Here is a 24,392-nt window from a genome sequence, read left to right as displayed (position 1 = left end):
ACAGAAACTGGACATTTGGCTTGAGGGTGCACTCGATGGAATAGGCCCCTCCAGCGCTCTCTGTTAAACGTTCAACTAGGAGGCTCCGAGCCTGAAGGACGCCGCCCGGAGCCTAAACGGTCAAGAACTAGTAACAGAAGTCCCACAAATGTAGTGTCCATGTGTTCTCTTGTCTGGGCCAAAATGGATGGACAGGCTGTACGTTGTCTGGTAGACACTGGTTCTCAGGTGACCAAGATGCTTGAAACATACTTATGATGACATTTTCCTGAGGCAATGAGGCCTGAATGGGGCCCAGTGATAAAGTTGACAGCTGCCAACCACTTACCCATCCTGGTCGCAGGGGTGGACTGGATGCAAATAACTATCTGTGGTAAAGACCTAGGTCAGAAGGGAGTGGTGCTGACTGCTAAGGACGCCGGTAACACACGCTGTCACTCTAGGAATGAATGTGCTAAAAGAATTCAGAAGACTTCTCATCAACGACTCCTCAGATGTGTTCCAGAAACAGTGGAGGCCTCACAATCCCCAAAGGAGAGTATTTCAACAGCTAATCCATGCGGCTTAAGCCCAAGAGACCTCAAGTGGCGGGAAGATGTTGGGAAAAGTGATCGTTCCAACCTCTACCAATCTTGTTTTGCCACCGGGATGAACCGTGCTTGCCCTGCCCGTCCGGGCATGTTCCCCCTCTGGAAGGAGTTGAGTTAGAGATAGAGCCAGCTATTATTGAGCAACTACCTCCAGGGCCCCTTTTTGCATGGACACTAGCCACTGTACATGATGGGACGGTTCCAATACGATGTGTTAAATTGGGAGAAAGTAATATCACGCTCCCATCTACAAGTGAAGTAGCGCAGATCCTGGAGATGCCGGAAGAACTGATACCACCACAGGCCATACAATTGACAGTGAAACAGGGCAATCCATGAACCGTGGCTGTAGATACGTCTCTAACAACAGAACCTCAGCACCTGAGGGAAGGGCGCTGTATACTAGAACAAATGCTGGGCGAATTGACTGAACGCACCCCTCAACAGATCAAGCAGGTAGAAGCTGCGAGTTAGCAAAACCTCCAGAGCAGAGAGCCCCCACACAGACCATCGTAACCTCGGTTCCTCTGGAAGTCCTGATGATAGACTATCTGACAATTAGCCTGGCTCATCAAGGATATGAACATTGTCTTTTGATTAAGCGAATCCACTCCGATCAATGTGCATGTTTTCTTGGGAAAGTGATGGAGGAATTGCACCGTCTGTACCAGATTGAAACATTTCGGACCAAGCCTTACCACCCTGAGTAAAATGGGGCCTGTGAATGGTTCAACCGCACCCTGATTCAGATGTTAAGGATGCTGGAGTAAGACCGGAAGGCCCTGTGGCCTGAGTTTGTAGCTGAGTTTGTGTGGGTATACAACAAACGAATACATTGCACCACCGGTTACACTCCTTATACCCTGCTGTTCGGCTGTCCATGAAGAGGGATTATTAAGCTAGAGCTGGATCCCGTGGAGGACTACCCACGGACGGGGATTTCCACCTTGGTCTGAGAACATCATCATCGGTTGCAGACTTTACATCGTCTGGTGCAGACCAGATTTCAGGAACTAGAGCATCCAGAAGCAACTCCTCTGCAAGGGACAGCTCTCCAAGCTGGGGACCGGGTGTTGCTTCGAGATAAATGTCCTCTAGATAAACTGGAGTACCGGTGGGAGAAGAACCCATATTGGGTGAAGCGGAAAATCAACTCTGAAGGGCCAGTCAAGAAATTCAACCAGAAGGGGAAGAAAATGCTTCCACTGGAATAGTACACCGAAATATGCTACTGTTTGTCAAGGAATCCTGACCAGATAGAGGAAGTGCAAAATGCTCCTGAAATACTCCCACCAGTCATTGCTGATTGTGAAGAAGAAGGTCCTGGACAACCCCCTGTAGATTTAAGAGAGGGACCAGAGCTTGAAGCCCCTGAAGTGGCTGTTCCATTGGAAATGGGTGCGTCCCCGCCTTCACCTGTACAACCTGACTCAGCTACCCAATTTGACTTAGCTACTCCTTCTGACTTACGGTGCTCCGAATGTACAACAGCCGACACAACCAAGACCAATTTATTTGGCAACAAATCTTTCAAGGAATTGAAGAATGTCAGCATGTATTACAAGGGCTCTAGCCTGTGGAATGGTGAGGAAAAGGAGAGGAGGAGTGTAAGATGATGGACTGGACCAGGGGTACCTCTCTTGCGCCGGGTCTGGGGCTGTCACCATTGTTGCCTGGGGGAAAGCTTTCCGACCAGGACCGACCTTTGCACTCAACAGCAAGGGTCGGGTCTTTTATGAAAGACGCTGGGGAAGGGGTAGAGACTTGGCAGGAAGACAGAGAGTGCAGGAGGGGAAGGTTGGTGCTCCAACACTTGAGCATCGTGATAGCGCACGCCCGCGCTGTAGATTCCCGGCGTCCAGTGACACTGATTGTGTACAGAAATCTGCTGTGTGCCCATTGGTTGCTGCACGCGTGCCACCTAAGACTGACCTGGTGACTCAGTTGCTTTACCTCATATCTCTCCTTCCACTCATACTGTGCTAATATCACCTCCCTTACCCCTCTGCTTAACCCTTTATCTCCCTGCATGGAGTATATCTCTGTTAATAAATCTGTTAACTCTTGCTCTGCCTGTCTGTCACTACATCCCACAACCTGCTCACAATGTGGCAGCTTCAGATTGGTCCACAGGCAAGGTCCTGTCCATCTGGACATGAGTCTGATGTATATCAGGTTCTCAGAGGTGCACGCCGGTGCACTAGTATCATTTATGGTTGGTGTGTGTGAGTGAATACACTATCACTCCGTATGCACGCTAGTTTGTTTAGTTACCTTCTGAGTTTTAGCCAGTGAGGGCTTTTTGTACCCGCTTGGCTTAGCATTTGTTTCCCATTTGTGTGCGGTTAGCAAAGTGGAAGTACAGGGCAAGATTCAACGAAAGAGCTGTGCTCCCCTGTGAAGTCTACAGAGTTTGCAGTTAGCGTCAGTTTTTGTATTTTTCTTGTGACTCAGCATGTGTTTTGGCCACGTGTGCGATTGGCATGGGTCAGTTACAGAGCGAGCGCAATCCTTTAGCTCTACCTCTCTGTGAAGCTAACAGAGCTGAGTATTGTGCATTGTCTTTAGCTCATCATTGTTCACATTATCAGCTGTTTAACATCTCTGTACGGTGGACCCCGGGTTGCGATTGCACTTCATAATTTATTTTAATTTAGTGCAATCTGTCAACCCTAACAAGGTATGGACTGTTTGGGGTGTTATTATATTTTGTGGTGAGAGGTAGTTAAAGGGCTATTGCCGAACAATTAAACTATGCTCTATTCACAGAAAAGGAGGTAACTTACTGATTGGTGGGGTTCTGACTATTGTGACCCCAGTGGTCTCAAAGCGGCACTCTGCTGCCCAGTCCAGAATGGAAGGTGCACATGAAAGATCTCTGTTTCATTCATTGTTTATGGGTCTGTCAGAAATAGCTGATCATTGTACACAGCAATCCCATAAACAATGTGTGACGTGGAGGCTGCGTAAGTGAACCTACTCTCTACTAAGGACCAGGTTTCAGACACCTCCCCATCCCCGTGACAAATTTTTACAATTATTATTGCATTTTAGCCCCTTCCACTTCCTGCAGGCATTTATGTCATTTTTTGGTACAAATTGAGCCAGAAATCTAGCACAATAACCTTATTAAATGTAAAATGCATTCCTACTTTGACACAACAGTTGGCTAAATCAACAACCTATGTTATTATTTTCAGACCAATATTTCATTCTTCAGAAACAAAGTATATCTCAATAGAAGGATAGAGTTGGAAGGAACCTCCAGGGTCATCATGTCTAACCCCCTGCTCAATTGAGGATTCACTAAATCATCTCCGACATATGTCTGTTCAACCTCTTTTGAAGATTTCCATTGAAGGAGAACTTATCACCTTTCAGGGAACCCTGTTCCACTCATTGTTCACCCTCACTGTCAAAAAGGTTTTTTTATATCTAATCAGTATCTTCTCTCTTTCAGTTTCATTCCATTGATCCTTGTGTCTCCAAGTGCAAATGACAATAAGGATGATCCCTATACATTGTGACATTTCTTCAGATATTTGTAGACAGCTATTAAGTCTCCTCTTAGCCTCCTTTTCTGCAAGCTAAACAATCCCAGATCCTTTAACCATTCCTCATAGGACGTAGTTTGCATTCCGCTCACCATCCTGGTAGCGCTTCTCCGAACTTGCTCCAGTTTTTCAATGTCTTTTTTAAAAAGGTGGTGCCCTGAACTGGACATAGTATTCCAGATGAGGCCTGACTAAGGAGGAGTAGAGGGGATAATTACTTTGCGTGATCTAGGCTCTATGCTTCTATTAATTCATCCATTCTGTTGACTCATGTGCAGTCTGTATTCTATTTGCATACATAAGTCTTTTAACACCTGCTGCTTAGTTCTATTCCTCCCATTCTGTAGATGTCATTTTCATATCTGTATTCGTTGTAACTTTGGATTTTAAACTTCTGATAAAATAAAATAATGTGTTCCATTTATTTGATTCATGAAATAAAGCATGGATTACACTATTGACCTGGTGAAAGTGAAAGGACACCATGCAAGTCTGAACGGTAAAAAAAAGTCTGTTTCCACTTGTGTAAAGGCTACGAAATAAAATAGGTCATCCAGCTATTAAAAAAACTTTTAAAAATATTATATTCGCAGTTGAAGTGATTGGCCAAAGGTATCTTTGATACTTGATCTTCTTCATATTAGACCTTATCCCATGAATTTTCCTGATACGTAAAATACAGATCATTATTCATCCGTGTTTTGGATCATCAGTGTGTGGTCAGGGTGTCAGTTTTCACCACCACTGTTTCATCAGTGATTTTTACTGATGAAAAAATCCTGCAAAGCTTCTCCTCTCTAGCAGGCCACATTCACATATTCAGAATTTGGTCAATATTTAACATCAGTATTTGTAAGCTAAAACCATTACAAACTTGACATGCTGCAATGCCATTTTAACATGAGATTTTACATACAGCAGTTCTCTGTCATTCACACATCATTTTAAAACGAAATATTCATCAAAACATATATATATAGAATAGAAAGGTGGCATCAACCCCCAACTATTACCCCATATGCCACTGCTACAGGGCAGAGGGAAGAGAAAGGCTAAGTGCCGGAATTGGCGCATCTTAGAGAGGCGCCATTTCTGGGGCATCTGTGGGCAGATGTTTGTAGCCGGGGGGGCTACAAAAAGCATATATAGAATGGGAGGAATAGGGCTAAGTGACAGCACATGTGAAAAAGACTTGGGTATACTAATAGATCACAGACTGAATATGAGTCAACAGTGTGATGCAGCAGCAAAAAAGGCAAATGCAATTCTAGGATGTATTAACAGAAGCATACAGTCTAGATCACGTGAAGTCATTATTTCCCTCTACTCCTCTTTGGTCAGACCTCATCTGGAATATTGTGTCCAGTTTTGGGCACCACATTTTAAAAAAGACATCAACAAACTGGAGCAAGTTCAGAAAAGAGCGACCAGAATGGTGACCGGTCTGCAAACCCTGTCTTATGAGGAAAGGTTGCAGGATTTGGGAATGTTTAGTTTGCAAAAGAGAAGACTGAGAGGAGACTTAATAGCTGTCTACAAATATCTAAAGGGCTGTCACATTGTAGAAGGATCAACTTTATTCTCATTTGCACAAGGAAAGACTAGAAGCAATGGGATGAAACTGAATGGGAGGAGACACAGATTAGATATTAGAAAAAACTTTTTGACAGTTAGAGTGATCAATGAGTGGAACAGGCTGCCACGAGAAGTGGTGAGTTCTCCTTCAATGGAAGTCTTCAAACAGAGGCTGGACAGACATCTGACTGGGATGATTTAGTGAATCTTGCTTTGAGCAGGGGGTTGGACCAGATGGCCCAGGAGGTCCCTTCCAACTCTACGATTCTATGATTCTATGATTCTATGATTCCTAGGCTATGAATGTCTGCCCCCAGTCTCTGGCTTTCCCTCTCTGGCTTGGAAAATTGCACAGGAGCCCACGCCATTCTTTCCCCCGAAAATATTATTTTATTAAATACACACATGTCCCATAATTTGCACACACTATACTAATTATATTGGTCACTGACATCTATATATCTAACTATTCTGCATGGATTTACTGTATGTAAACCATGTCTTCTATCCTGTCGGCTCCTGTATTGATTTTACAGAAGCGAACAAATGAATTAACGGCTATTCTTCTATCTGTCTATAAAATATAAAGACATTTATATATGTACGTGTCACTGACATACATATATATGTCAGTGACATGCATATATACGGGACTCGTTGAAGCGCTATTGAGCGCGAAACGGCCATTGTCAGCACTCACATACTCCTATCCTCACTCTCCTGGCCATGATGTTTTAACAGTTGCCAATAAAGAGTGGAATTTTTACACAAGACTGGTCAGTGCGATCTGCCTTCATCTACTTGCAATTGTTCATGTTGTACATTTCTGGATCAGCACCCTGAGTCCACAGGTGCAGCCTGCAGCATGTTGAAGCACTAACATTGTGGTATTGCAGTGGTGTTAGCAGTGCCATCCTCTTTTTCTCTTTGGTGGAGTGGATATATATACATACAGTCAGTGGCGGATTATAATGAGGTCAATCTGGGCAGTAGCCCAGGGCCCAGTGGTGTGGGGGGGCCCAGGAGCCCAGGGAAAATTGCCCCATTATAATCCGCCACCATAGTGCCACCCCCCCCATGTACTGACCCTTTCCTCCCCCTCTCAGACCCACCGGCCACCGCAGCGCCAGCCACTCACTGATAAATCCCTGCTCTGTGCGCACAGGACCTGTGATGAGGTCACAGGAGGGGAGGAGTCAGGGGTTACATGATCAGGGGTTTCAGTCGGAGGCCCCTGATCATGTGACCCCTGACTCCTCCCCTCCTGTGACCTCATCACAGGTCCTGTGCACACAGCCATCAATGTATTGTATGCGGGACTCTGCTGTACTCGTTGCCATGGTGCTGGATGAGGGAAGTATGTGTGGGGTCAGGAGGGGTTTACAGGCTGGATGTAGCTGCGTGTGTGTGCGAGGTGTACAGAGCAGAATTGCGAATGTGCGAAGTGTATGGAGCGGAGCCGTGTGTGTACGAGGTGTACGGAGTGGAGCTGCGAATGTGCGAACTGTACAGAGCGGAGCCGCGAATCTGCGAGGTGTACAGAGCGGAGCCGCGAATGTGCGAGGTGTACGGAGCGGAGCCGTGTGTGTACGAGGTGTACAGAGCGGAGCCGTGTGTGTACGAGGTGTATGGAGCGGAGCCGCGCACGTGAGAGGTGTACGGAGCGGAGCCGCACGCGCGAGGTTTATGAGTTGTATGGAGCGGAGCCCTGTGTGTACAGAGCTGAGCTGTGCGTATGCGAGGTGTACGGAGCGGAGCCGCATGTGTGTACGAGGTATACGGAGTGGAGCTGCATGTGTGTGTATAGAGCGAAGCCGCGTATGTGTACGAGGTGTACGGAACGGAGCCCTGTGTGTACAGAGCTGAGCTTCATGTGTGCGAGGTGTACGGAGCGGGGCTGCACGTGTGCGAGGTGTACGGAGCGGAGCCGCGTGTGTGTACGAGGTGTACGGAGGGGAACCGCGTGTGTACGAGGTGTACGGAGCAAAGCCACGTGTGTCTACGAGGTGTACGGAGCGAAGCCGCGTGTGTGTACGAGGTGTACGGAATGGAGCCCTGTGTGTACAGAGCTGAGCTGCACGTGTGCAAGGTGTACGGAGCGGGGCTGCACGTGTGTGAGGTGTACGGAGCAGAGCCACGTATGTGTACGAGGTGTACGGAGTGGAGCCGCATGTGTACGAGGTGTACGGAGCGGAGCCACGTTTGTACGGAGCGGAGTCGCGTGTGTGTACGAGGTGTACGGAGTGAAGCCGCATGTGTACGAGGGGTACTGAGTGGAGCTGCGTATGTACGAGGTGTACGGAACGGAGCCCTGTGTGTACAAAGCTGAGCCATGTGTTTACGGAGCAGAGCCGGGTGTTTACGAGGTGTATGGAGCAAAGCCACATGTATAAAAGGTTTACAGAGCAGAGCCATGTGTGTACAAGGTGTTCAGAGCGTGGCCGCATGTGTATAAGGTGTACAGAGCAGAGCCGCATGTGTACGAGGTTTACGGAGCGGAGCCATGTGTGTACTGAGTGGAGCCGTGTGTGTGCAAGGTGTACGGAGCGAAGCCGTGTGTACGAGGCATACAAAGCGGGACAGTGTGTGAATGAGGTGTGCGGAGCCCTGCGTGTACAATGTGTATGATGGGGAGCATTCATACCTCCCAACCACCCCAGATTTTGAGTGTCTGCCCCACTGCCCCGACCGAGAGCTTACTTTTCCCGCGGACACAGGAGTATACGGCGGAGCCCCGAGGAGCACTAGAAAACTCGCACTTGACATTCCATCAGAAGTGACGTGCTGGAAGCTGACCAGAGGAGATTGTTATGGAACCATGGAGGCACTTCAGGGAATGCTTCAGATCATTACCATATCCTCCTCAGACAGCGCGGACAGCGGGATCGCCTTTGACTCGGGGATGTCGGCCATGTGAGTGGATCATAATATGTCCTGCACCAGGAGGCTCAGGTGGGCACTACAATGTGAGCCGGGCTGGTATAGTATCTTTATAGAATCTTTCTTTCCCCTCTTTCTTTGTCTTTCTTTCTTTCTCTGTTCTTTCTTTCACTTTCTGTTCTTTCTTTCCCCTCTTTGTTTCTCTCTCCCTCTCTGTTCTTTCTTTCCCATTTCTTTCTTTTTTTCTCTCTTTGCTCTTTCTTTCACCTCTTTCTTTCTCTTTCTTTCTCTCTTTGTTCCTTCTTTCCCCTCTTTCTCTCTCTCTCCCTCGCTGTTCTTTCTTTCTTTCCCCTTTCTTTCTTTTTTTTCTCTCTCTGTTCTTTCTTACCCCCTTTCTTTTTCTCTTTCTTTCTTTCTTTCTTTCTTTCTCTCTCTGCTCTATCTTTCCCATCTTTGTTTCTCTCTCCGTCTCTGTTCTTTCTTTCTTTACTTTCTTTTTTTCTGTCCCCTCTTTCTTGCTCTTTGTTCTTTTTTCCTTTCTCTCTCTGTTTCTTCTTTCTTTATCTCTGGTCTTTCTTTCTCTCTCTTTTTCTTTTTTCTTTCTCTCTGTTCTTTCTTTTCCTCAGTACCAGTCAATGTACCCACAGTACCAGCCACTGTGCCCATAATGCCAGCCACCGTGCCCTCAGTAACAGGCAGTGTGATCAGCAGTGCTAAATGGGTGTGGTTGGGGCATGGACATGGGTGTGACTAGTTGTGAACCGGGTGTGGTCGGGTGGCCGGTAACCAATCATCATAGTGGCTGTCATCTGTTTCCATCAACTTTGTTATATGTGGGCAGTGGGCACCTCTAGTAAGGTGGGCATGAGATGGAGGGTCTTGTTGCCTCTGCCTCACACATAAGTTACTATGAGGTGTACTTTATTCCTGCCACATTTCTTTCTTGGCCTACTGAGAGAAATGTTTTGACCAGTTGAAAGTTATACAACCTGAGGATTGTGCATGTGTGCGCTGCCCGCATGGAGTAATATGTGTCTATGTATATATATATTTACTTACTCCGATCCCTATGTAAACCCTACCCCTCCGACCGCCATCCACTTTCCCATGCTCCTGTTCCAATCCTGGGGTCTTTTTTGTCCCCCCTTGGTACTCCACATGCTGAACATCTGGGACATGACTAACATTGCGCATTGTGCGCTTGTTTGTCGCCAGATGCAGCGTCGTGTCCAGTGTGTGAGGAGACGGCGACTTGTCTGTGGCATTAACCCCTCTGCTGCCATGTTGGGCACAGCCTGTAACGAGGAGCGTCTCTTCCAGTGTATCCGGCCACAGGCTGCACATTGAAGGCTGCTTCTTCTATCTGGGGAAGTTCATGAAGCAGAAGCCTCTCTGTGACTCATGTGAAGTAACTTGTCTGACAGGTTATGGGTCCAGGTCAGCAGGTGATTGCAGACTATTAGCTGATTTCGATGTTAGGTACTGGTGAGTCAGGACTAGATGTTGGGTGGAAGCCTTCCAGTATTTGTAAGGCCTCGTGCACACTCTGAGTATTTGGTGAGTTTTTACCTCAGTATTTATAAGGCCTCGTGCACACGCTGAGTATTTGGTGAGTTTTTACTTCAGACGGCCGGCTCAGGAAGCAAAACAAGATGAGACAAGGCATTAGTTCAAGTAAACTTCATTGAGGAACACTTCAGGGTACAACAGGTGCAAAGGTGAACACACAAAGAACACAAAGCAAGATGCGTGCAAGGGCACGCCGAGGTCCAAGGCATGAGGAACTCTTCAAGGTAAAACAGGTGCAAAACGTGAACACATAGAATCCAAATGACAAGGTGCGTGCCAGGGCACGCCAAAGTCCAAGGCAGGGTGCGAGGAATTGTACTCCGGAAGGCTGGCAAGTGCTGACAGGGTCCAGGCGTCAGAGTGAAGACATCTGGCTCCAGACCTCCGGCAGTAGTCAGCTGGCTTCAGGAATCCGGCAGACAAACTAGGAGACAAAACAGGGTGCGTGCAAGGAGACACGCCAGGATCAGATTCACAGAACGGAGACCTGCGCATGCCAAGGGGCGTGCCAGGGACGGGTACAAGGACGGAGGCCTGCGCATGAGAGGGCACACCAGGGAGGAGCACAAGGATGGTGGCCTGCGCGTGTGAGGGCACGCCAGGGACGGGTTCAATGGCATCGGAATCCGGGGTGCTGGCATCGACCGACAGGGTCCAGGAATCAGGCTACGGACATCAGCTCCGGACATCAGGCCGCAGTCATCTAGGTCCGGACCTCTGGCAGCGGTCAGCAGGTTATGGGATCCGGCAGGCAAACTAAGGTTCAGAGCAGTGCAAAAGAGGCAAAAGGCTTTGTGCAAGAGTAGCACGAAAAGGCACAGTGCGAGAACCAACGTGCGTGCAAGGGAGCACGGAGACCACAGCTGCAGGTGGTACCGACGATGGCATAAGCAAGCGGGCACGATTAGAGGCGGCACCGCTGCGGCCACGCAGTCGGAGACCACTATAGCACTGGACAGCGGGCACGGCTGAGGCACACAGGCGAGCACGGCTAGAGGCGGCACGGCTGAGGCACACCAGGCAGGCACAGGCGACCAGGCACGTGCACGGAGGCATGGAGCCACAAGGCAGGGCTAGGCAAAGCTACAGGACAGAGACGCGTGCAGACAGCACGACAAAGCCTAGTACGAAAAGTGCAAGAGCGCACGAAGTATCAGAGACAAGGCATAGAGTAGTAGACAGGACCCTGCGCATGCAAAGGACATGCCAGGGGCAAAGTAAAAGGTGAGGCCTGCACGTACCGAGGGGCACGCCAGGGACAGAGCACAGAATGGAGGCCTGCACGTGTAGGAGACATGTCAGGGACAGGGTACAGAACGGAGACCTGCACGTGTAGACAGGCACGTCAGGGACAGGGACAGAGTCCAGCAGCGGAGCGTAGGCAGAAGCCCAGAGCCGGGCCAAGGGAGAATGTTATGAATGAGTCACCGTAGGAGGCAAAAACAGAAATGCTAGCTAAGTCCAGAAAACCAGAGAAGTTAGCAGCTATCGGATTGCAGACCCCTGAACCTAACAACAACAACTAGCAGTAGCCGTGGGGGGTTCCTACGATGCCATAGACCCCTCGATCACAGCCGGAGAACTGCCTAGCCTAAAGACAGAAAGGGAAATCTAAACTGCCCCAGAGCAGACCCCAAAGCAATAGGCAGCCCCCAACATATAATGACGGTGAAGCAAGATGAAAAAACACTAACACAGATAGAAAGATAGACTGAGCAAATGATGGGGCCCAAGCTAACTAGATAGGACAGGATAGGAAAGCTGCTGTCTGCAATCCGTGAAAAACCCTATCAAAATAAGAGCCAACAGACTGACAGGGAAAAAGGCCCTGAAGACGCTAGGCTTCAAAAAGACTATGTCAGTACTCGGGTAATTTCTGAAGACAGAGCAAACCGACAAAAAAGGAATTCAGCTCACCCCAGCAGGGAATGGCAGAATCCAGAAAAGCAAGGCAAACTAAAACCAAAACACAAATGCAAAAAGGCAAAGCAGAAAACTTAGCTTTTGAGGAGCAGGAATCAGACTGGTCTCCTAGAATTCCACAGAGAAATCACCAGCGAGGCAGAAGGGCGTCGGCTGCCTTGTATCCAGTCAGAGATCCCCGTCGCCCAGTCATCCTCTCCCAGCTCAGGTGCTTGGTAATCAGCCTCACTACCTTCCTTCACCAGAAGAGGGAGTTCATCAGACCTCAATGGTGAAGGGGAAAATGAACTCATAACAGGAGAACCTTGGGACTAGACAGGGTACAGAGCGGAGCCTGCACATGTAGGACACACTCCAGGGACAGACACAGAGCGAGGCCTGCACGTGTAGAGACACGCCAGAGACAGGGTACAGAACGGAGCCTGCATGTGTAGGAGACACGCCAGGGACAGGGTACAGAACGGACATAACAAGAAGACATAGCGAGGACAAACAGAGCACGGAGGACAATACGAGACAAAGCACAAGACAAGAAACGGAATACGAGCATGGAGTGTGTGCAGAGACGCACGACAGAGCAGAGTGCAAGGGCACAGAATATAGGGAGCAACCCCACAGACCAAGCAGCCATGCAGAGAAGCAACACAATACTCAGGCCCTGAGCACAGGAAGGGGCGGTCTGATATAGGGCATAGCACCACCACTTATGGGTCAGGACCAGGGAAGAGCTTCCAGTTCAGATCCTCTAGGATCACAGAGCACGGTCACATGATCAGGGCTTCAGACTGTGGCGCCCCTGAGGCTCAGTTGCCACAGAGGTACTGCACCTTCTCCTAAGGTGTAGTGCCCCACCGCCTAGGTAAGTTGGGAGCTCCTTTCCACACTCCAACACCTGCATCCCACACACAGGATAGTTCAGCACTGATCACATTGCGGCTCATGCTTAAAGGGTAGCAGAGCACCTCTGGTGATTCCTTGCTTCGTAACACGAGATGTGCTGGGAGGTGGGTGGAGTTAGGTATAAAAGAGTGGGAAAGCTTAGAATTACAGGTCAGTCTGGGGTGAGTCCCAGAGAAGGAGGTCAGTCTGACAGGAGGTCAGGCGAGAGGCGTTCAGTTCTGAAGTTAGTTTTGAGTTCAGTTTGAGTTCAGTTTAGAAAGAGTGCTGCAGCTGCCTCAGTGATCTGAGCCAGCTGGCACGGGAAAGAGAAGAGAAGGAGAAAGACGTAGACCTGCAACCTAAGCTTCCATAAGAGAGAGAAGGAACAGCGCGGAACGAAGGAGTAGGAGAACAGAGAGGAGTTGTGGGTTGGAAGAGGAACCCTGCCTATAGGTTCTCAGCGCAAGGCCGGGGCCCAATCCCCGAGGTTGTATGGACACTTATGGTTCTGCAGCAGACACCGGTGGAGTAGTTGGCTGTAAATGCACTACTCCCATCTAAGACTTGGGACACAACAGCAACATGGATAGAGAGCCGGGATCCAGGAGGTCCCTGATCGGGCTACAGCTGTCTGTCATACAAGTAAGGTTCTAGGAACATCTGACAGGAGGAACTCTAGAGTAACCATGGTACTGAGTTCTTCACACTAAAAGGCGCAATAGAGGAGTCGTTCAGGAAAGGCACATGTTGGCGGAGTGTTGGAGAGGAGAACCCTGACTTGCCCGGGTGGTTGATTGACTCTCTACCCTGGAGGACATGGCACGGAGGCGGGCACCAGTGGTTACCAAAAACTGTGAGTAAAGCTTTGAAACTACAAGCCCTGGTGTCCTCCATTCTTTCGTCGCTAACACCTCCAGCACCGCTACATCTGGGTGACAGTATCTATACCATTCTGCGCCTCTCCTCGTCCATTGCACCTACACTGCCCTGGGACTACAGCTCCACCTGCGGGGAGCTACACCATCTTTGCTGCAACACACCATCAGTCCCAGCTGATCTGCATGCAGCGTTGGCTTAATATCTCCCTTGCCAAACACCACGGGTGGCGTCACGAACTATTCAACTAAACTATTAACATCACCGCCATTGATATTGGGCGCCCAGGGCCATGGACCGGGTCACTGCTGCCGTGACACATCCCCCTGACACCGGCCCCGTACCGGGTACCCCGCTGCCCTTGGTGTGAGGGCGACCCAAGACCTGCAGAGACGATTGCAGAACCAGACAGTGCAGGATCCTAGGAAAGGTCACATGATCAGGGTTTCAGGCATGCAGAAATGATTGCAGAACCGGACAGTGCAGGACCCTAGGAAACGTCACATGATCAGGGCTTCAGACACGCAGAGACGAATGCAGAACCAGCCCATGCAGGAACATAGGAAGGACACATGATCAGGGATTCTAGACATGACGAGATGATCACAGAAGGCAAAGCAGAAACACAGGCATCCTGCAGCTCAACAGACATGAGGTGAGTGTGCACACTGCTCTAGGGAACATGCAGGATAGCAGACATGAGATGCGCGTGCACACCGCTCCAGGGGTTCTTGAGGCAAAACAGACATGGCGGACATGACAGACATGGCGAGCATGACATTAAAATTACCCTGGTGAAGATATTAAGAACATGGAGGATGAATGGACTTTTGTTAAATAATTTTTTCTGTATGGAAAGCAATTTTTGTAAAGTACTTTTTTTGACTAAAAAGTGTTTGTGAATATTTTCTATGTGGGCTCAGTCATGTGGCCAGCCAATTTTACATTAATTTGATGATTGGTGGATTGTTATGGCTGCAGGGACAACTGATACAGTATATATTACCCTTTAGCCACTGGGGTGAATCAGGTGGCCTGATGAAGGTCATATGGTGCAAGTGAGTGGCTATTTGGATAAACCAGAAGCAACCTGATAAGGGTGTTGTCCGGGGCTCCAGGACAACTAACAATATAATATTAAATCCCTATATATCAAGGTAAAGAAAATTTGCAGCCTTATGGATTTCCTTATATATAAATAACGGCGTTTTTCCTATATATAAATAATAGCGTTTTTTCAAGAGTCACATCATTATTGTGACTGATGGTGTCATAAGTAGAGTTGAGCGACTTTTGCTTTTTTAGGGTCGAGTTTCGTTTCATGAAACCCGACTTTTCCAAAAGTAGGGTCGAGCAAACTCGGCCAACTATAGGGAAAAGTCGGGGGTCCGACCGAAACACGAAACCCAATGCAAGTCAATGGAGAATTAAAGTCGGCAGTGAGAGGAGGACAGGAAACACACCTACAGTGCCCATTTGAATGCCAAAAGCATAAATTCTTCTTACTTAAGCTTGTCAACCTTAATTAACTTCATAATACTAGTTACGCACTGAAAAATGGGGGTTATTTGGCTAAAGTTGTGGGGGGTAGGGCTGGCTCCAGGTTTTCATGTGCCCTTGGCAAAAGAGCGCCCCTTTAACACATACCACAACTCATGATGCTCCGATACGGCAGAGAAATAGCGGTATAGTACAATGAAAAATACTTCACATTTTACATCTCATGACGAGGCCCATCTATTTATCCATACAGAATCATTGGTCCCATATAATGTTTGAAACAGTATATGATGAGCTCCACATAATGCTACAGTATATGTTGGTCCCCATGGATGGAGCTCCACTGTCTTATGGGCCCAAATAATGCTCCAAACATAATGGGCCCCATTTCTAATGCTCTAGTGTATAATGGGCCCTGTAAATGCTGCTCCAGTGTCTGATGTCCACCTTTAGAATGTTCCAGTGTATGGTGGGCCCCATCTATCATTCTCCAGAGTATAGTGCTCCCCAAAAATTGCTGTCCCAACATTGAAAACAATGAACTAAGTCTCCTCGCTAGGGAATCCCTGTACTAATCTGGACTCCTCGTCGTCCCCATCTTCCATCTCACTGCACAGTATTTCAACCTTGCAAGTGCTGTGATCCTGAGCAAGCAGGGGGGGCCCACTAGTTGGCGACGGCACTGGCACTGGGCCCCTGATAGTACGGTGGTGTGTCTGATGGCGGGTGTGCCAAACCTGCACTTTCATCTGCAGCTTCCTCTTTGTCACCGTGTAAGATGGAACTGTATATGGGAAGGGTAACCTGAGTTTCATCAGGGTCAGATTCAGGCCGTGTAGCGTGCGAGGGGAATGTAGTGGTCTGGGTCAATGTACCAGCAGATTCATCGAGCAGTGGCTGGGCATCAGTGCACTTGTGTCGCCCCCAGGAGTACGGTTGCCACAGTGGCATTACCTTCCTCCTAGGGAGTGTGATGTCATGCTTGGGAGCAACGAAGGATCTCTCTAGCAGGTTAACTTATTGGGCGGCGTTATTCCCACGAGTCACGACCCTCCAAACAGCGTTCATGAAGGCAAAGTGTTTGTTTTACGTGGGCAGTATGGTTGCAAAGCTGAACCTTAAAGGAATGTCCAGAAGGGCACCACCAGGAGTGGAGCCTACGGCGTAATTTGACTCAACATGGGCAACCTCAACCATCCAGCCACAAAAAAGAGGCACACATTGCAAGCTTAATTCCGTTAACGAACGAGTCTCCGTCATGCCCCGCCGTCCGAGTCCGGCTTACTAGAGGGACACGCGAGGCTCTGGCACGTGAGATTGGCCAATAACTGGTGTGTCATGCCCTTACATGTCCGTGGCTGCATGTGCGCTACACTGAAAAGGCCAGCGTTTGTCGCTTACAGGTGCATATAACCTGCTGAACAACGTTAGTGATGGGGATCTGGGATTACAATTATTACCCGGGAACGATGATTTCCCAGTAAGTGCAGGTCAACCGCAGTTCCGGAATTAGGCCTAACCGTCATTCCTGAAAAAATGAAAAACTTACGTGTGCAAACCACAGGTGCTGTAGCTTGCTTAACAGCTCGCCAGCCGTTCTCAGGCCCAGTATGGATTACACGTGATTGCACAAAGGTGAGAAAGGGTACCGTATCCCCAGATAACATGTATGGATAGCATAGTGTACACATTCAAAATATATGTCTATAGATCAGGAGGCAGGCTCAAACGGTGTCAGGCCCAGTATGGATTACACGTGATTGCACAAAGGTGAGAAAGGGTACCGTATCCCCGGATAACATGTATGGATAGCATAGTGTACACATTCAAAATATATGTGTATAGATCAGGAGGCAGGCTCAGACGGTGTCAGGCCCAGTATGGATTACACGTGATTGCACAAAGGTGAGAAAGGGTACCGTATCCCCGGATAACATGTATGGATAGCATAGTGTACACATTCAAAATATATGTCTAAAGATCAGGATGCAGGCTCAAACGGTGTCAGGCCCAGTATGGATTTGACGGCCCAGACTACACAGCGGAGGATCAGGGAGAGGTAAAGATTGCAAATGCTGTGGCCCTGCCCAAGCAAGGGGGGCCCACTCGTGGGCGTCGGTACTGGCACTGGGCCCCTCATAGTACGGCGGTGTGTCTGACGGCGGGTGTGCACCACCACCGTCAGAGACACTTGATTGCACTATGAGGGACCCTGTGCCAGTGCCCGCGCCTAAGAGTCGGCCTACCCACCTGTCCCGGGCAACGGCACTCGCACGGTTTCGTGCGCTAGGTGGTGACCCCGGCCATGGGGGGGGGAGGCAGCACAGTTAGGGAGTTTTAGAAAGTGGCATATGTTGATGTTGGACATTCAGCTGATGCAAAAGGCGAAATTGTTCAAGTCCCAGGAAGAGGAGGACCAAAGCAAGCCATTTTTCTGTCACCCTATGTGTCATCAGGGGAAGGTGGGACAAAATCCTTGGAAACCCATGCATGGTTCATTTTAATGAAGGTTAGATCATCCACATTTTAGGTTGACAGATGGGTCCTTTTTTCTGTCAGGATTGATCCAGCTGCACTGAAGACTCTTTCCGATAGCACACTTGCAGCTGGGCTCCTGTAAGGCATATTGTGCCAATTCAGGCCAGGTGTCCAGTTTAGCGGCCCAATAGTCAAAGGGGAATGACCTGTGCGGGAGAACATCGATATGGGAGGAAAAGTAGTTTGTAACCATAGTTGACAACTGCTGTCTCCTGTCACTTTCCATCGATGCAGTATTACCAGTTGTGTGAGCGGTACTTGAAAAATCAGTCCACAACATTGTCATGAAACCCCTGTCTCCAACGCCACTTCTGCTGTGTGCACCACGAACACCTCTGCCAAGCTGCCCCCGGCCCGTACGGCTCGTGTGAGAACCATCACCGCTGCTGTGTGCTGGGAATGCCTCAACCAACCGGTTTACCAGAGTTGCTTGTTTATTAGCCAATATTAGGTCAAGGTTCTCGTGTGGCATGATGTTTTGTAATTTGCCTTTATAGCGTGGATCCAGGATGCTGGCCAACCAGTAGTCATCATTGTTCATCATTTTGGCAATGCGGGGGTCCCTTTTAAGGATCTGCAAGGCATAATCTGACATGTGGGCCAATGTTCCCGGTGTCAATGATGCACTGCGAGTGCTGGTTGGAGGAGCACTTTCTGGCAAATCCACATCCCTCCAGTCACGCACAAACCCTGTACTAGACCTTGCCACGCCAACATTTTCACTTGCCCCACGAGATGCATCCTCCTCCCCTAAGTAATCATCCCCATCATCATCCTCCTCCTCCTCTTCTTCCTCCACCTCGTCCAGGAGAGGTCCCTGAGCAGACAATGGCTGAATGTCATCAAGGATTCCCTCCTCCTCTTCCTCCTCATTGTCAACATTGGCTGCAGACGCCTGCTCCTTAAGGTGCGTCAAAGTTTGCATGAGCAGACGCATAAGTGGGATGCTCATGCTTAGGATGGCGTCATCTGCACTTACCAGCCGTGTGCATTCCTCAAAACACTGAAGGACTTTACAGAGGTCTTTCAGCTTCGACCACTGCACACCTGTCAACTCCATGTCTGCTCTCAAAGTGCCTGGCCGTGTATCCTCCCACAAATGCATTATGGCCTGCCTCTGTTCGCACAGCCGCTCAACCATGTGCAGGGTGGAGTACCACCTTGTTGCAATGTCGATAATGAGGCGGTGGTTGGGAAGGTGGAGCAATCGCTGCAGCTTCTGCATACGAATGGAGTGTACAGGCGACTGGCGGATGTGCGCGCACAGTCTTCGCACCTTCTGGAGCAGGGCTGTTAACTCCGGATAATTGTTGAGGAAGCACTGCACCACCAGGTTCAAGGTGTGAGCCAAGCAAGGTATGTGGCTGAGTTTTGAAAGGGCTATGGCTGCCACAAAATTACGGCCGTTATCACTAACTACCTTGCCTGCCTCAAGATGTATACTGCCCTGCCATGACTCAGTTTGTCGCTGAAAGTACTCGGCCAGCACCTCGGCGGTGTGTCTGTCGCCCAAACACATCATCTGCAACACAGCCTGCTGATGCTTTCCACTAGCTGCTCGAGAGGGGGACACCTCGTGTGCAACAGTGGCAGCTGCAGATGGAGTGCTCGTACGACTGTGCTCTGTGGACGAGCTTTCGCTTCTGGAGGAGGAGGAGGAGGGTCGAACGCCTACAGCCAACTGTTTCCTATACCGTGGGCTAGGCAGCACTGTCCCACCACCGCTGTCCCCTGTGGACCCTGCATCCACCACATTAACCCAGTGCGCAGTGATGGACACGTAATGGCCCTGGCCATGCCGACTGGACCATGCATCTGTTGTGAGGTGCACCTTTCCACTCACTGACTGCTTGAGTGCATGGACAATGCGGTCTTTCACATGATGGTGGAGGGCTGGGATGGCTTTGCGAGAGAAGAAGTGGCGACTGGGTAGGTCATAGCGTGGTACTGCATAGGCCATGAGTTCGCGGAAAGCTGCGCTTTCCACCAACCGATAGGGCATCATCTCTAACGAGATTAGTTTGGCAATGTGGGCATTCAAACCCAGTGTATGTGGATGAGAGACTGCGTACTTTCTTGACCTACTCAGTCTCTGGGAGGGTGTGCTGGACTTGAGAGCTGCATATGGTGGAACTAGCAGTGGACAGGGCGGACTGAGAGAGGGTTGATGATGGTGATGGAGTTGGTGTTCTTTCTGATGGCCTAGATTCAGTCTTTCGTTGATATAACAGTGGGATTCCCTGACTGCTTTGGCCTTGCAATGACACCTCAACATTTGCTGCTGTGCTAACTGGTGGGCTTACAGTGGGGGAAACAATGTAGCGTTGCTGACTACCTTCTTTGTGATCAGTTGCATATGTGGTACTTGAGGTTTGGTGTTGTGTCCACGCTTGCAAGTGCATGCTGGTTAAATGTCTAAGCATGCAACTGGTATTCAAATTTTTCAGATTTTTCCCTCGGCTAAAGGTCTTTGCGCACTTCTTACAGATAACCTTGGCCTGATCATGAGGATTGTGTTCAAAAAAGTGCCACACTGCACTCTTCCTGCTTTGGAAGACATTTTGCGGCCTAACACGCTGTGCTATTTTGACCGTCTGGACAAGCTGTCCAGCAACTCTTTTGATTTTTGGAACCTGTCTTTGGAGTGCTCCGGGCCTGCCAGATAACAGCTGTTGCGATGTCGATGTCTGCTGTGGATGCTCCTCCTCCTCATCTAAGCTATTGGAAGCAGCACCCTCTTCCCCAAATGGATGCCAATCTGGGTCAACAACTGGGTCATCCATCACCTCCTCTTCAATGTCATGTGCACCTTCCTCTGTGTCACCGTGTATGGTGGTATAGTATGCGGGAAGGGGCACCTGAGTCTCATCAGGGTCAGAATCTGGCTCATTACACTGCGAGGACAATGTAGTGCTCTGACTGAATGTACCAGCAGAATCATCTATCAGTGGCTGTGCATCAGTGCACTCCATGTCAGATTCATCTTGGCCTGGGTAATTCACCATTTCACTTGATAACCCAGGCATGGTATGTGAAAACAGCTCCATGGAGTAATCAGTTGTATGGCCTGCGTCATCCTTCAATCTTGGTTGGGGTGAAGGACACAAGGAAAGGTGTGGTTCATGAACATGACCCTCCAATGACGACTCAGTGCTTTTATTTTTTACAACTTCAGAAGAGGAGACGATAGAGCTGGAGGATGAGTCAGCAATGTAAGCCAAAACTTTTTCCTGATGCGGTTTGCCAACTCCTAGAAAACTAAGCCTTTGAGGCCTTGTGGAGTCAGACGATGACGCAGGCTCAACACCTCCTACATTCGGTCCTATTTTGCTTTTGCCACTACCATCAGATCCACCACCAACACCATCATTACCAGCTGGCAACCCCCACCCAATTCCACGGCCTCTTCCACCAGCCTTCCTCATTTTTGGTAAAAATGTACACAAAATCCCACAAACTATTTAGTAATGTAAAACAAGGTACAAGGTGTATATAGGACAGGGGAGACGTCAAATTTCTGAACACACTTCTGGACACTGTTGGATTGTGTGAGGCCCAGTTAATATCACACCGCTATGTCACAGGCTCAATGTCGCAGGTGTGAAAAATGTCACTATAGGAAAGGGGAGATTTAGAATTTCTGAACACACTTGTGGACACTGTTGTGTGAGGCCCAGTTAATATCACACCGTTATGTCACAGGCTCAATGTCGCAGGTGTGAAAAATGTCACTATAGGACAGGGGAGATGTAGAATTTCTGAACACACTTGTGGACACTGTTGTGTGAGGCCCAGTTAATATCACACCGCTATGTCACAGGCTCAATGTCGTAGGTGTGAAAAATGTCACTAAAGGACAGGGGAGATGTAGAATTTCTGAACACACTTGTGGACACTGTTGGATTGTGTGAGGCCCAGTTAATATCACACCGCTATGTCACAGGCAGAAATTGGCTAGTGTATGACAAACTACAAGGTGTATATAGAATTGGGCAGAATAGGAATCTCCCTAGAGTGTAGGTCTGTAAGAACGGAACATGTCCTCGACTTATTCTTACAGAGTGACACACAGATAGCTTCGCTGTGGCCGTGATAACAGCTGTTACACGGTACTGAGAGAGGAGGGTGCACGTACACCGCTGTCCGGTGTCCGTAAAATTGTCAAGCTCTTTGTTTTTTAAGTATACGGACTGACACACGCTGTCTTTCTATAGTTTTGAATGTGATCAAACAGCAAATATACAAAACTGTTTGAAAAGCAGACAAAACTAGAAGGTGTAGGTCTGTAAGAACGGAACATGTCCTCGACTTATTCTTACAGAGTGACACACAGATAGCTTCGCTGTGGCCGTGATAACAGCCGTTACACGGTACTGAGAGAGGAGCGTGCACGTACACCGCTGTCCGGTGTCCGTAAAATTGTCAAGCTCTGTGTTTTTTAAGTATACGGACTGACACACGCTGTCTCTCTATAGTTTTGAATGTGATCAAACAGCAAATATACTTAACTGTTTGAAAAGCAGACAAAACTAAAAGGTGTAGGTCTGTAAGAACGGAACATGTCCTCGACTTATTCTTACAGAGTGACACACAGATAGCTTCACTGTGGCCGTGATAACAGCCGTTACACGGTACTGTGTGAGGAGCGTACACCGCTGTATGGTGCGAAAAAATGCACGCTCAGTACCTCACCAGGACAAAAAAAAAAATTTGGATTGCTTTTAAAAAAGCAGTTTGCAGAGCAGTGGGAAAACAGCAATGCAGCTATCAGGAAGCCTTATAAGGCAGCCTAACAACCAACACAGCTGATCCAGCAAAATATAGCCTCCACTTGCACTGCACACACAGTGACTGGTGTGTGGTACAGGCAAAATCGCTAGCAGCAGAAGCAGTTTTTGGTGTCTTCTTCCCTGCCTAACGCTCTCCCTACAGAATCATCATCATCATCAGCAGCAGCTCTCCCTATTCTGAGATCAGCATGAGTAACATGGCGGTCGGCGTGCACGCCCTTTCATACCCCCTGTGACGCCCCCCCAAAGCAAGCCAATCACTTGCATGCCCTTCTCAAAGATGGTGGTGACCCCTGCCTATGTCATCACGTTGCCCACAGTGTCCGTGGATCCTGATTGGCTGAAAAAGGGCGGAAAACAAACTTTTGAAACACGACTTTGGCGCTAAAGTCGCCGAGCTCGTGGCCGACCTCACCCTAGGGTCGGGTTTCGTTTCATGAAACCCGACTTTACCAAAAGTCGGCGACTTATGAAATTTTTCGACCCGTTTCGCTCAACTCTAGTCATAAGATTAATATAGTAGTGGCCTTATATGGTTTACGTAAAAACACTGGTTAAAAACCTAATATGGATGTGGATAAAGGCTTAATAGTGTTATATGACCTTCTGCCACACACAATATGGCGTCTTTGAGGTGATGCAGAGAGACGAAATGCCACACATGCTTTTCTGTTGGCTGGCTGCACATGACAGAGCTGATGACTCATAGTAGCATATGCTCAGTTGAGCTACAGGAACGCCAGATATAGTGTTTTCAATGTTCATGGCGTCCTCCATGTGGTGGTATGTAAACCAAAGGGATTATGAGACACTGTAGTACTGTATGACTAAATGTGCAATCACAAAAACACTAATAAGATGAAGTTTAATGCAAAGTATAAAGATTGTATTGAGCACAAAGCACTTTTTGCACTGTTTGCACATATAGAGCCTATTGACTATAATGAAAGAAATTGTATGCACTGAATTGTAATTTCTTGTATTGTAAAATGATTGACAATTGAGTGATTGTGATATGGTCTATAAAAAGACACTTTTTTGTAACACCCACTGCTTGAGAAAGGCTCAGTTGAGCCGAAACTTTGCCTTGATATGTGGGCTGAATAAAACTCACCTACCACTTTGAAAAAAGTTACTATGGAGTGCTGCCTTTTTGTGGAATGAATATATATACAGTATATATATATATATATATATATATATTCTATGTCTATATATGTCATCTATCTTTTATATTCTAACCTGTCACTGTGTTTTTACAGCAGCAGCATATGAATTGCCAGCTTTTCAAAGAACTCGATTTTTTTATCGCACCCATTGACTTCTATTGCGGGATGTGATCCGCACACAATCATAGATTAACATTGGTAAGAATTCAATCTGATTTTTTTATCAGATTGAATTCGTCCGATTTCATCGCAAGTGGACATGAAAAAACAGAAAAATGATGGTGTGAACATATTTTTAGGGGCCTAAATCCTTTAGTTGGTAGATGCTTGACCCAATCATTGCAACTGCACCTGGTTCCATCAATACCACTGAATAATAATATCTATATGTGTGCTGACCGCTACTGCGAACAGCTATTTCCTTGTATCAGCAAAGAGAAGAATATTTGTATCATTGATTTCATGATGTCCATCTCAGCAACAGGAGAGATAAAGTAGCTAATGAGATATAATTGATCCCCAAGGAGTTTTCTGCATTAATATCACATA

Source organism: Dendrobates tinctorius, unplaced genomic scaffold, assembly GCF_039654945.1.
Source record: "Dendrobates tinctorius isolate UK_male_01 unplaced genomic scaffold, ASM3965494v1 ptg000004l, whole genome shotgun sequence".
Classification (NCBI taxonomy): Eukaryota; Metazoa; Chordata; class Amphibia; order Anura; family Dendrobatidae; genus Dendrobates; species Dendrobates tinctorius.
Note: the sequence above shows the minus strand (reverse complement) of the source record.